At 44.5% G+C, this 12,417-nt stretch overlaps 1 protein-coding gene across 1 annotated transcript in view; it reads right to left on the reverse strand.

The window, feature by feature from the left end:
- The window catches only part of GALR3 (galanin receptor 3), a 91,689-nt gene that overhangs the window by 43,602 nt on the left and 35,670 nt on the right, over nucleotides 1–12,417 (reverse strand). The window lies entirely within an intron of this gene.

Genomic DNA, 12,417 nt, shown 5'->3' on the forward strand with positions numbered 1-12,417 from the left:
AACCATAAATCAATTCCCTGAGGGGTGCAGTTTCCAAAATGGGGTCACTTCTAGTGGGTTTCCATTGCTTTGATACCTCTGGGGCTCTGCAAATGCGACATGGCACCCGAAAACCAATCCAGCAAAATCTGGACTCCAAAGAACAAATAGCGCTCCTTTCCTTCTGAGCCCTCCCATGGGCCCAAACGGCAGTTTATCACCACAAATTGGGTATTGCTGCACTCAGGACAAATTGGGCAACAAAACTGAGTATTTTATTTCTTGTGAAAATAAGAAATTTTGAGCTAAAACTACATATTATTGGAAAAATATATATATATTTTTTTTTAATTCCCAGCCCAATTTAAATAAGTTCTGTGAAGAAACTATGGGGTCTAAATGGTCACATTACCCATAAATGAATTCCTTGAGGGGTGTAGTTTCCAAAATGGGGTCACTTCTGGTGGGTTTCCATTGCTTTGATACCTCTGGGGCTCTGCAAATGCGACATGGCACCCAAAAATCAATCCAGCAAAATCTGCACTCCAAAGAACACACAGTGCTCCTTCCCATCTGAGGCCTCCCATGAGCCCAAACGGCAGTTTATCGCCACAAATGGGGTATTGCTGCATTCAGAAGAAATTGGGCAACAAAATGGGGTATATTGTTCCCTGTGAAAATAAGAAATTTTGATGAAAAATGACATTTTATTGGAAAAAATGTCATTTTTTTTTAAATTTCATAGCCCAATTCAAATACGTGCCATGTAAAAACTGTGGGGTCAAAATGGTAACAACAACCATAAATGAATTCCTTGAGGGGTTTAGTTTCTGAAATGGGGTCACTTTTGGGGGATTCCTACTGTTTTGGCACCTCAACACCTCTTCAAACCTGGCATGCTGCCTAAAATATATTCTAATAAAAAAGAGGCCTCAAAATGCACTAGGTGCTTCTTGGCTTCTGGGGCTTGTGTTTTAGTCCACGAGCGTACTAGAGACACGTGTGGGACATTTCTAAAAACTGCAGAATCTGGACAATACATATTTAGTAGTGTTTCTCTGGTAAAATCATCTGTGTTACAGAAAAAAAATTTATACAATTGAAATTCAGCAAGAAAAATGAAATTTGCAAATTTCATCTCCACTTTGCTTTAATTCCTGTGAAATGCCTAAAGGGTTAAATAAATTTTGTAAATGCTGTTTTGAATACTTTGATGGGTCTAGTTTTCAAAATGGGGTGTTTTATGGGAGTTTCTAATACATAGGCCCCTCAAAGCCACTTCAGAACTGAAGAGGTACCTTAAAAAAAGGCTAAATTTTCTTACAAATATGAGAAATTGCTGTTTATGTTCTAAGCCTTGTAACGTCCAAGAAAAAGAAAAGAATGTTCAAAAAACAATGCCAATCTAAAGTAGACATATGGGAAATGTGAACTAGTAACTATTTTGGGTGGTATAACCATCTGTTTTACAAGCAGATGCATTTAAATTCTGAAAAATTCTATTTTTTATAAATTTTCTCTAAATGTTGCAATTTTTCACCAATAAACACTGAATATATCGTCCAATTTCCCCCACTAGCATAAAGCCCTATGTCTCACGAGAAAACAATCTCAGAATCGCTTGGATAGGTTTAAGCATTCCGACGTTATTACCACATAAAGTGAAATATGTCAGATTTGAAAAATGGGCTCTGAGCCTTAAAGGAACAGTGTCATCACAAATTTTTTTTTCATATGTTAAAGATGTTAGTGCTTTATTAAAAACGTTTATATTTATTTGTGTGTTTGTGTTTTACTTTTTCTTATTTTTACACTTTTTCTTCCCTATGGGGGCTGCCATTTTTTGTTCCATTTCTGTATGTGTCGATTAACGACACATACAGACATGGATACGGCAGCCACAGTCCCATAGGGACTGCGAACGGCTCCCGTCCCATCCACTTCTGTGTACGCCGTCTGTGTGGGAACTGCGCATGCGCCGCTCCCACACAGTCCAATTTGAAATTGGCGCCGTCCGGCGCCATTTTCCTGTGGACCGGAAGTCGCGGCCGGACAGTAAGATTACTACTTCCGGTCGCGGCTTCCGGACTTGTGCACTTGGACCAGCGGCAGCAGACGGAGCGGACGGGCCGGAGGGAGCCGCGGCGGCAGGAGCAGGTAAGAGATTTTGAATGTATGTTCGTGTTTGTGTACGTTTACTACTGTATGTAAACCTACTACACTGTGTGTTAGCTCAAAAAATGGCGACACACAGTGTAGGAGGATAGACCGTTCAAACCCCTCGTTTATCCCGGCACTAGCCAGGATAAAGGAGGGGGGGATGCTGAGAGCTCACTAGAGCGAGGGCTTTTTACCCAATTTTGCAATGCTGCAATTTTGGGAATAGCTCCATCTAGTGACCAGCAATGGGAAATATTATAAATTAGAATCTAATTTATAATATTTCCTGACTCGTGAAAAAAATAAAAAAAATTTGAACAATGTTTAATCACCTACACACTAAATGTTTAATTAAAAAAAAAAAAACATGTTTTTCTGGCAACACATTCCCTTTAAGGCCCAAACTAGGCTGCGTCCTTAAGGGGTTAAGGATGCAGCCTAGTTTGGGCCTTAAGGCTCAGAACCCAGTTTTAAAATCTGACATATTTCACTTTATGTGGTAATAAAATTGGAATGCTTTTACCTATCCAAGCGATTCTGAGATTGTTTTCTCGTGACACATTGGGTTTTATGTTAATGGTAACAATTTGGTCGATACATTGAGTGTTTATTTGTGAAAAATAGCAACATTTAAAGAAAATTTCGAAAACGTAGCACATTTTTTAAGTTAAACGTATCTGCTTGTAAGGCAGATGGTTATACCACACAAAATAGTTACTAATTAAAATTTCCCATATGTCTACTTTAGATTTGCATAATTTCTTAAATATTATTTTATTTTTCTAGGACGTTACGGCTTAGAACATAACCAGCAATTTCTCATATTTTCATGAAAATTTAAAAAGCCTTTTTTTTTAGGTACCAATTCAGTTCTGAAGTGGCTTTGAGGGGCCTCTGTGTTATAAACCCCATAAAACACCCCATTTTAAAAATTAGACCCCTCAAAGTATTCAAAACATCATTTAGAAAGTTTCTTAACCCTTTAGGCGTTTCACAGAAGTTAAAGTAAAGTAGAGGTGAAATTTGCATCAGAACCCACAGTTTTTTCACAGAACTTATTTAAATTGGGCTGTGAATTAAAATAATATTTAATTTTTATCCAATAATATATAGTTTTGGCTAAAAATTTCTTATTTTCACAAGGAATAAAATACTACATTTTGTTGCCCAATTTGTCCTGAGTGCGGCAATACCCATTTGTGGTGATAAACTGCCGTTTGTGCCTATGGGAGAGCTCAGAAGGGAATGAGTGCTATGCGTTCTTTGGGGCTTAGATTTTGCTGGATTTGTTTTCGGGTGCCATGTCACATTTGCAGAGCCCCATAGGTACGAATACAGTTGAAGCCCCCGAGAAGTGACCTCATTTTAAAAACTACACCCGTTAAGACATTTATCTAGTGGTGTAGTGAGCATTTTGACCCCACAGGTATTGTGTAAAAGATAATGCACAGCAGATGGTGCTGAGTGAGATTTGCCATTTTCTATACATATATGCCATTTCAGTGTCCGATATATTGTGCCCATCATGTGCCTTCCGGGGACATACACCCCATAAACTGTAATGTGAGTTCTCCCGGGTACGGCAATACCCTACATGTGGCTTTTATCTGCTGCCTGGGCACACGGCAGGGCTCAGGAGGAAAGGACCACCATTTGGCCTACTGGAGCTTTTCTGGTGCGAAGTCATGTATGCAGAAGCCCCTGAGGTACCAGTACAGTGGAAATCCCCAAGAAGTAATCCCGTTTTAAAAACTACACCCCTTAAGACATTCATCTAGAGGTGTAGTGAGCATTTTGACCCCACGGGTACTGTGTAAAAGATAATGCGCAGCAGATGGTGCAGAGTGAGATTTGCAATTTTCTATACATATATGCCAATTCAGTGTCCGATATATTGTGGCCAGCATGTGCCACCAGAGACATACACCCCATAAACTGTAATGTGGGTTCTCCCGGGTACGGCAATACCCTACATGTGGCTGTTATTAGCTGCCTGGGCACACGGCAGGGCTCAGAAGGAAAGGACCACCATTTGGCCTACTGGAGCTTTTCTTGTAATAAATCATGTATGCAGAAACACCTGAGGTACCAATACAGTTTAAATCCCCGAGAAGTGACCTCTTTGTAAAAACTACACCCCTTAAGGCATTCATCTAGAGGTTAGTGAGCATTTTGACCCTACAGGTACTGTGTAAAAGATAATACGCATCAGATGGTGCAGAGTGAGATTTGCAATTTTCTATCCATATATGCCATTTCAGTGTCCATTATATTGTGACCAGCATGTGACACCGGAGATATACACCCCATAAACTGTAATGTGGGTTTGCCCGGGTACTTCAATACCCTACATGTGGCTGTTATTTGCTGCCTGAGCACACGGCGGGGCTCAGAATGGAAAGATGAGGGGGATAAGCTGTGCTGAGTGCATCAGTGTAAGTAAAACTGGGGTAAATTAAAAATCAAGGGATGTATGATAAATTTTAAAACAATCTTTCATACAGAGCCCTGTTTTTTTAGGACATTGATATATTGTGTCCTTCATTATCCCCCTCTTTGAGCAGACTCTGCACCTCTTTTGACTTTTTCCCCCTTCTTGCCAATTTGGGGGACTTCTCCTGGAAAATGTTGCCCTGGTACTATGCGTGTGGCCTCGCTTCCAGAGGTACTGGGTGCTCCTTGATTACTTCCTGGTCCCTAAAGATTAGGTTTTTGATAACCACCTCTTGAATTTCCAGGAAAGTTCCCCTCTGGCCTGCACATCGATGTAGCACGTACACATTGTACAATGCCATCTGTATGATGTGCACGGCCAGCTTCTTATACCACACGCTAGATTTTTGCATGGCACTGTAGGGCTTCAGGACTTGATCTGACAAGTCCACCCCTCCCATGTACCTAATGTAGTCCAGAATGTAGTTTGATTTGGGGGTCTCTATACTGGTACCTCGTACAGGTGCATGGGTACTGGTGTGGCCATGTATTGTGGTCAATACAAGGACATCTCTCTTGTCCTTGTACTTGACACACAATATGTTGCTGCTAGAATGTGCCCTGCACTCACTCCTTCTGAGTGTTTGCCCAAGCAGAGTCTTAGGGAGGCCTCTCAGATTTTTTTTCTAGCAGTGCCGCATGGCACTTCTGGAAGCGAGGCACTTGAAGAGTGTGATGCTGTTATAAAAATTATCCAGGTATCCAGGTAGAGGGGAAACCCTGGTACAGCAGCGGGTGCACCAAATCCCACACAATTTTTGCGTTAACTCCCAGTAAAGGGGGCATTCTAGGGCCTAAAGCCCCATGCACACGAACGTGCTTTTGCGGCCGCAATTCCCTCGAAAATCCACGGGAGAATTGCGGCCCCATTCATTTCTATGGGCCCATGCACACAACCATGGTTTTCATAGTCCGTGCATGGCCCAGGAGCCTGGACCGCAGAAAGAATGGACATGTCTTATAACGGCCGTGTTCTGCCGTCCAGGCTCATAGAAAATATTAACCGTGTGCACGGCCCGCGATGTGCGGGCGGCTCGCGGGTAACACTCCGCGCCTGGCCGACCCGAAAATCACAGCCGTTCACATGGCTACGATCGTGTGCATGAGGCCTAATACTAGTTGAGATGCTGCAGATAACTATCTAAACTTTATATATATATATATATATATATATTTATATATATATTTTTTTTTATAGAACGAGTGGACTTCCCTGACACTACAGCTAACTAGGGCGAGGGTTCCTAACACTAAGCCTAACTAGATTTTATGTGATTTTATGTGAACTTCCCTGACACTAAGCCAAACTACGGCGACGATTCCCTGACACTAAACCTAACTAGATTATTCCGAGCTTTCCTGACGCTAAACCTAACTATGGTGACGGATTCCTGACACTAAATTCCCTGACGTTATACCCAACAATTCCCTGACGCTAGCAACTGATTTTATGTGAGCTCTACAGTGATGGATCCCTAACGCTACACCTAGCTACAGTGATGGATCCCTAACGCTAAACCTAACTACAGTGATGGATCCCTAACGCTAAACCTAACTACAGTGATGGATCCCTAACGCTAAACCTAACTACGACGACAGATTCCTGACGCTAAATACCCTGACGCTATACCTAACTACGCTTTTTCACGGGTCCCTGACACTAACTAACCCTAATACTAAACTAACTAGCTGCTAAGTTTCTAAACGAAACCTTTTTTTTTAATTGTTTTTATTAAATTTTATAAAGAAAAAAAAAAGAAAAAATTATCCCCAGGGACCAAGGAATGTGGCCCTGAAGACTCAAAAGTGGTCAGTGATAAAGATCACTAACCAAAAACGTGGATGACAAGGGGAACACAAGGACAGGAGAGGGAAGTGACTAGAAGGTGGGAAAAGCAAAACAAAACAACTAATATACAGGTTTTTTTTCTAACTACTCTGCACTGATTCTCTCCACAACCGCTCTCTATGACTAACTAACTCCAACTGAGAGCGGGTGCGGCAGGATCTGACGTCAGAGCAGGAAATGATGAATGTGATCGTTGCTATTGGTCGGTCGTCACTGACTAACCAATAGCAGCGATCGCGGAGGCGGGACCACTACGATTGGTCCCGACACACTGAGCTGTAATAGCCTGCTGTCGGAAACGCTGGGGAAAATGGCGAGGCATTTTCCCCAGATATACTATTCCGTCACTGAGCGCGAACAATGTGCTCAGCAGAATAGTACATCGTGGAGCGTGAAGGTGTTAAGGACACAGCTAATTTTGGCCTTGAGGACAGAACTATTTTCTCTTTGCATCCCGGAGCTCATAACTTCTTTATTTTTTGTTTGACGTAGCTGAATGAGACTGCCAATTTTTCGGAAAGAGTTGTACTTTCTGTACAGTGCATTCGTAAAGTCTTCAGACCCTTTCACTTTTTTCACATTTGTTATGTTGAGGCCTTGTATTAAAATAAAAATAAAAAATCAAGTTTTTCCCCATAATTCTACATTTAATACTCCTTAACGACAAAGTAAAAACAGAATTTTTCTTTTCCAAATTTATAAAAAATTATAAACTTTCATTTCGCATGGACCTAAGAATTCAGGCCCTTTACTCAATACTTAGTTGAAGCACCTTTGGAAGCGATAACGGCCTCAAGTCTTCTGGGGTATTATGCCCAATAAATTAGCAAAGATTACTAACATTTTGTTTTCACTTTGTCATTAAGGGGTAATGAGTGCAGAATGATGGGAAAAAACTTGCATATTTTATTTTAGTACAAGGTCTTAACATAACAAAATGTGAAAAAATTGAAGGGGTCTGAAGACTTTCCGAATGCATTGTACATAAAGTACAACTCTATTGTGCAGATTGTTACGGTCATAGCAATACCAAATATGTGTTTATTATTTTATATATTGGGACTTTTATTTGGTAAAGTTTATTAATAGTAAAAAAATGTGCATTTGTATGTACTTTTTGATAGTGATATTTTTTTTATTTAACATTAATGTTTTTTTTATTAATTTTACTTTTTTTGCTTTTTTTTTTAATCCCATAGGGGAATATTTGATTTAGATTTTTTAACTTTATAGTGCTGGCATATATCAATCGCCTGTGACGCGATTCCCTGTGATGCAATTCCCTGTGACGCTATTCCCTGTGACGTGATCAAAGTGCAGTCCCCCCTTCCATTTTCCCTTTGAACGCCGCAATCAGCTTTGATTGCAGCATTCAAAGGGTTAACGACGTAAAGAAGAGGTTTCTCTTATCTGCGCCATTAGAGTCGGGAGATGATAAGGGAGATGAATCACAAATGGTACAGTATTTGGGTATAATAGACCATCAGGTTATGTGTTAAGAGTAATTAGGGATGCGCCTAAATCATAGGTGTCGCACCCAGATGGTCTGCTATTTAAATTTTAACAAAGGTTTGGAGATATTTTAGCTTTACTTCCAGTTCCTTCCCCCCTGTCCATGTATGAGGCAGTTTCTTTTCTTATTCTGAAGGTGTGGAAAGATGGCCCGAAGTCTTATGGTCCGATTTAGTTTTTGAACATGGATGTTAAGATTCTGGCATTAAGGCTAGCTGGGGTGGTTTCAACATTGGTGGAGGGGAACCAGTGTGGCTTTATGCCCAGTGGGTCAACAGCCTTAAATTGAAGACTGTACAGTAGCTTGCAGATTAAGGGGAGGGAGTCAGGTGACCACTCCATCCAGTCATTTGACGTGGTCAAAGGTTTCGACAAGGTGGAGTGGCCATTCCTGAACAGATGCTTATTAAATATGGATTTGGTGATACGTTATTCAGTTGGGTGTAGATCCTTTATAAAAGTCCCAGGGCAAGGGTTCTGGTTAATGGGGAACAAAGTGAATTCTTCGCCCTTAGCAGAGGAACTTGGCAAGGATGCCCCCCCCCCCCCACATATTTGACTTTTTATAGAGCCTTTTGCAGTTAAACGAAGTCATGATTAGAATATTTGAGGGTTTGGATGTAGGGGGAGAGAGTACATCATATCACTTTATGCAGATTATATTTTTCTATATCTAGCAAGAGAACTCTATTGCCCTAAAACTGAGACACTGCTCATGTGAGAGTTAAGACTTTGGGTAAGGAGGAATCTTTTAAGTACCTACTGATCGATATTGCAAAATACATATCTAGATTTATAGATCTAAATGTCTCCCCAGTTGTTAAAAAGATTACGATTTGGTTAAAGCTCCCATTGTCTGCTGACTGTATATGGCAAAAAAAATATGTTTCGGGTGCCGTTGTCCGCTCATTGTCACTAGTAGAGATGAGCGAACTTATGAAAAGTTCGGTTCAGCTGGTTCGCCGAATTTCATGAAAAAGTTCGATTCGGACCGAACTAGTTCTGACCGAACCTGTAATTCAAGAAAGCCCCTAAAAATCGTGTATAACACTGTTTAAAAGCCCTAGAAGCCCTGTATAATACTCTTAGGTCACCCATGAGTGTATCCAAGTACTTTTGAGCTGTCTTTAAGGCAAAGTTAGTGTCAAAGTTACACCAACATGTATGGCTATAGGAAAACGGATGGGACACGGTGATAACTAACAGAAACCACTGCACTTGTGCATGTTGTATGCTTAATGCATTGTTAAAAAAGGTACAAGAATTAACCATTTTTGACGGCAGATGCCTGCCAGGGTTCATACATATAAGGTGGTAAAAGAAGAAGCAATGGCTTTTGACAAGCCCTCAAAAAATGTACCGTTTTTATTAGCAGATGCCTGCCGGGGTTCATCCATACATGGATGTAAAAGCAACAAGCAATGGCTTTTCACAAGCCCTCCAAAAATGTACCCTTTTTATTGGCAGATGCCTGCCGGGGTTCATCCATACAGATACATGGATGTAAAAGCAACAAGCAATGGCTTTTCACAAGCCCTCCAAAAATGTACCCTTTTTATTGGCAGATGCCTGCCGGGGTTCATCCATACATGGATGTAAAAGCAACAAGCAATGGCTTTTCACAAGCCCTCCAAAAATGTACCCTTTTTATTGGCAGATGCCTGCCGGGGTTCATCCATACAGATACATGGATGTAAAAGCAACAAGCAATGGCTTTTCATAAGCCCTCCAAAAATTTACTCTTTTTATTGGCAGATGCCTGCCGGGGTTCATCCATACATGGATGTAATGTAAAAGCAACAAGCAATGGTTTTTGACAAGCCCTCCAAAAATTTACCCTTTTTATTGGCAGATGCCTGCCGGGGTTCATCCATACATGGATGTAAAAGCAACAAGCAATGGCTTTTCACAAGCCCTCCAAAAATTGACCCATTTTCTTGGCAGATGCGGCTTGCTCTCTGAGGAGTGAGGAGGTGCTTTGGTTTTGGGTGTGTTTTTTTTTTTGTTTTGTATATACCTTCCCAGGGACTCTGCTTTATTACCTGCCCAGGTTTGTTACACCTGTCTGGGCTTGCAGAGTGCCCTGAGGGGGGCTCCATCCGGAGATGGAGTACCGGTCCTCCACCCTCCGGAGTAGGCCGGTGGGGGGTGGAGGGACATCCCAGCCGGCTGGGAAAGTGGAGCCAGCCCTGGGGGAGAGGTCATCTCGGGGCTGCAGCAATGTGGCCTCGTCGCCCCCCAGGGCTGGGGCATCGCAGAATGCTGCAAAGAGAGCAGAGGCGATGGAGCACTCTCCAGGAGAGGGACCAGCAAGATCGGGCCTGGAAGACCATGGCTGCAGGGACCCCGCGGGGTGGGGGTCACTGAGGCCGGGAGAGGAGGCTACCACTTTTGGCTCCCGCCTCGTGGCCCACCTCGAGGAGTATAAAGACCTGGGTAGGTCCCTGCAGCGCCTCCGTGGAGAGCTAGTGGTAGCCCGGCAGAGGGCAGCGAAATCCTCTGGCGGCAGGAGAGCCAAGTTTTCGGCGCAGGTCCGCTCCCTGCTCCGGGAGGTGAAGGAAGTGGAGGAGAGGAGAGCGACCATCCTAAAAGGAGGAGGCATTTTCGCTGAAAAGTTAAAAAATGAGGACCGTTTTACGGAAATGGCGGTTAGAGAAAGCGGTCAAGGAACCTCGGCAGCAAGCATGGAAGCTGCCATGGAGGAAACCCCTGTCGAGCCGGTGCCTGTCCCAGCACGGGAGGAGTCGGACGCAGAGGCACCGCGCGAGTCGGGGGATTTAACGGCAAGGACTATTTCACCGAATATGGTACGTTTACCGGGGAGCAGCTCCGGGTCAGAGGAGGAGCACCCCCCCGGTCTACTGACACAGATCTGCGACCAGGAATCCCCTGTGTCGCTGGAGGGGTTCAGTTTCGGCTCGGAGCTGCCCCCAGAGGAAGAGGAAAAAAGTGCAGCAGCAGAGAAACGGAGGAAGAAAAAGATGCGGCAGAAGCTGAGAGAGGAGAGGCGGCTGAAAGAGGTGAGACTCGTGTTTGTCCATGGGTCTCCCCTGCACTCCGGGTCACAAGAGATTCTGGTTCGGAGTGCAGAACCCGCAAACCCCCCAGCCCCGTCTCCTGCAGTGGGGTCGGGGCGGGAAAGCGGGAAGATCGCAGCGAGGACGGGCAAAATGGCGCCGGACGGCGCTCGCTGTGAAGTGGGCGGCACTGGCGGCCAGAGCGCAGCAGGGGGCGTGGTCCCAGAGCAGGCTGACGGCGAGCCCCGGAGACCGGTGCTTGGCGTGAGCCGAGTATCGGAGGAGGGGGCGGACCGGAAGTCAGCGGCGGCGCGGTCCCGTGGATCGGGTGCCTGTAACGTGGCCGGTCCTGTCACACCGCGACCGGTCAGCGTAATAGGTCTGCAGGCACCCGATGCCTCGGATAAGGGCGGAGCCAAAGCCTCTGGCAGAGGCGGAGCCAGTCACTCCGGAGTGGAGGAGGGGAGTGGCTTGGCAAATGTAAATCCAGAGTTGTTGCTGAAAAGCAGCTCAGAAATTAAAGTGACAGTACCAGTAAATGAAAATTGTAAAATAAAAGTTAATGAAGAGCGTAAAATAAAAATTAATGAAGAAGGTAAAGAAAAGAGCAATGATGTAAATAAAGAGGTGATTAATGAAGTATATAGTGATGTAAATAGAGAAGTGTCTTTTCCTGCCCTGGCAAGTGATATGGACACCGATGATGCGGAGGGTTGCTTGGAGGTGCCGCTTATGTCATCTGGCGGCCCCTCCGTAGCTGCACCTGATGATGCAGAGGTGGGAGTTGTAGTCAGGGCAGGGAAAGCGAGTGAAAAGAAAAAAAATGTTGAGCCTGGCTTGGCCAAGGGAATGACAGGGTTGCGAGAGAAAGTGTCAGCCGGAAATGTGGGAGGGCCTGGTGCTCCTCTTCCCAGTGCCCCAAGCAGGACTTATGCCGGGGTAGTGGGGGGGGGGACCACCAGCCCACCCACCCTCGTCCTCCGGCCCTGGGGAAGGTCACTTGCAACAGCGCCTCCTGCAGGCCTTAAGGGAGGGGAAGCAGTCCCTGACTGTAGGGGGTGTGCAGAGGGACCTATCATTCTGGATAGATAGGTACGGGTTGGAGGCCTTCCGAGAGAAAAGAGGAGATCAGTGGTCGCTCCCGACAACCGGGCAGGCTGTGGTCAGGAGGAATGTGGTCCGTCTCCGGTGGCGTGGCAATGAGATCTGTCCCCCCAGGAAAACGGTGGTGGAGCTGCTGCTGGGGATGGGCTTCAGGGCACGTGACATATTTGCCCTGATACACCCTCATGGCTCAGCTGAGTTCGACATCAGCTTTGTTCAACCAGGAGGCCTGGAGGTCTTCTGGGGGAATTATGAGCTGGTGAAGGACGAGCCCGGCTGGCGGGATTTTGCTGCACAAGCGAT

The sequence above is a fragment of the Rhinoderma darwinii genome, chromosome 7, assembly GCF_050947455.1.
Source record: "Rhinoderma darwinii isolate aRhiDar2 chromosome 7, aRhiDar2.hap1, whole genome shotgun sequence".
Taxonomy (NCBI): Eukaryota; Metazoa; Chordata; class Amphibia; order Anura; family Rhinodermatidae; genus Rhinoderma; species Rhinoderma darwinii.